Here is a 2,268-nt window from a genome sequence, read left to right as displayed (position 1 = left end):
CCTCTGTTAACAGGTGGGTGGGTGATGGAGCCTCAGAGGGTGGGAGCCAGGTGAGTAGTCTTGCTGGGTTGGATTTCTCTGGGGACCCTGATCTTCACGAGGCCTGAGAGAAGCCGGGAAGAACCCATGTCCATGTAGCTGGAGACCAATGGATGCAGACTCCCAGGGACTTGAGAACTGCACCGTAGCCCTGCAGGAGCCAGAGCAGCCCAGCTAAATCCTGACTCTTCCTGTTCCATAGGCGTAGGTCTGTAAGGGCTCTGGATGGTGAATAGAGCCCCTTTCCCCTCAACCAGCTCTCAAAAACCCGCCCATGGACATCTAGAAATCTACTCTGTCTTTAAGCTTTCAAAAGATCCTAAGTGGGCAGAGGAGGTAGGTTGGTAGTAAAGTGCTTGCCTAGCAACCCCGAGGACTTGAGTTCAATCCCCAAAACCCATGTTTAAAACAAAAGTTGGAGCTAGGGCTGGAGAGATGGCTTAGCAGTTAAGCGCTTGTCTGTGAAGCCTAAGGACCCCAGTTTGAGGCTCGATTCCCCACAACCCACGTTAGTCAGATGCACAAGGGGGTGCATGCGTCTGGAGTTCACTTGCAGTGGCTGGAGGCCCTGGCATGTCCATTCTCTCTATCTATCTGCCTCTTTCTCTCTCTGTCTGTTGCTCTCAAATAAATAAATAAAAATAAACAACAACAAAAAAAAACTTTAAAGAAAGAGTTGGAGCTAGGCATGGTGGTGCACGCCTTTAATCCCAGCATTTGGGAGGCAGAGGTAGGATTGTTTTGAGTTCAAGGCCATCCTGAGACTATATATTGAATTCCAGGTCAGCCTGGGCTAGAGTGAACCCTACCTTGGGGAAAAAAAAAAATTGGGCAATGCTGGGCAGTGGAGACAGGCGGGTACCTGGAACTCACTGGCCATCTAGTCTAGCCTACTTGGTGAGCTCCACGCCAGTGAGAGACCTTGTTTCACAAGGTGGATCTCACACACACACACACACACACACACACACACACACACACACACACGGGTGGGGGGCATCATTCAGTGGCTGTGGGGTTTCACGTAGCAGGTGGATGTACTGAATGCCGCTAACTAGCACACTTATAAGTGGTTAAAGTGCTCATTGTTTTCTTTTCAAATTTTATGCAGTCATTCGAGAGAGATAAGAGAGATAAGAGAGTATGAGCATGGGAGGGCCTCTTGCCACTGCAAACAAACTTCAAATGCATCTGGTGTTACACGGGTTCTGCAAGCAAGCACCTTCAACTGCCGAGCCATCCCCCATCCCAGCCCTTCTTTTCTTTGTTTTTAAACAAGTGGAGCCATTACTTAAAAGCAACAAGCTCAAGCTTATACTGTCAGGGATTTTTTTTAAAAAAATTTTTGGTTTATTTTTATTTATTTATTTGAGTGTGACAGACAGAGAGAAGGAGAGAGAGAGAGAGAGAGCGTGAGAGCGCCAGGGCCTCCAGCCACTGCAAACGAACTCCAGATGCGTGCGCCCCCTTGTGCATCTGGCTAACGTGGGTCCTGGGGAATCGAGCCTTGAACCGGGGTCCTTAGGCTTCACAGGCAAGTGCTTAACCGCTCTCCAGCCCTGTCAGGGATTATTTTTATAGTTCGTTGCTAGAGAAGTTTCCCTGACAGCATGGCGTACTGGAGACCGCGGGGAGGAGGCGCAGCGTTCTCTCCTGAGCGTGAAGCCGGATCTTGGTGTCGCTTTGCTGGAACTGCCACTTGCCATCGATGATCGTTTCTGCACTCCTTCAGGGGAGCTGGAGGGAGGCACATAGTCTGAGTGGCAAAAAAAAAAAATAAAAAAAAAGTAACAAGCTCAGAGGATTGTGAGAGCCGATGTGTGGCTGCGTGTCTCACAGGGACGTGCTCCCATGGCTGAGAACCGTCACCACCAGGCTTTCTTCTTGAAGTGAGTCTCAGAGCCTTGGTGGGCATCCAAATGGGTAATGCTTCTTTCTTTTCACCTCTGTTCCGGTGAGCACACACCTGCTCCAAGGATTTCACCTCGCAACTGGTTAGGGTCACTTTCATTGGATGGATTTCCAGCTCCGATGCTCCAGGTGCCTTGCAGGTGTTATTTAAAGTCATGGCTGTGGCACAGATCCCAGAGTGACTGGCTCCTCAGCGAGAGCGAACAGCAGGAAATCAGAAGAGGAGTGGGTGGATCTGAACAGCCCTGGATGTGACATCTCCTTCTGAAAGACAAAATGGTACTTTCTATGTTGTGGATATATCTATTTTTTCTTTTT

General features: G+C 49.3%; 1 non-coding gene across 1 annotated transcript; it reads left to right on the top strand.

Annotated features, from left to right (window-relative positions):
* The first annotated feature begins 1,593 nt into the window (after window positions 1-1,593).
* Window positions 1,594-1,804, top strand: LOC123462402. The gene has a single exon (XR_006638226.1). It is a non-coding gene; the product is annotated as a small nucleolar RNA U3 (small nucleolar RNA).
* Window positions 1,805-2,268: the final 464 nt, after the last annotated feature.

This window comes from Jaculus jaculus, chromosome 7, assembly GCF_020740685.1.
Source record: "Jaculus jaculus isolate mJacJac1 chromosome 7, mJacJac1.mat.Y.cur, whole genome shotgun sequence".
NCBI classification, from domain to species: Eukaryota; Metazoa; Chordata; class Mammalia; order Rodentia; family Dipodidae; genus Jaculus; species Jaculus jaculus.
This window is presented reverse-complemented; position numbering and strand designations above follow the sequence as displayed.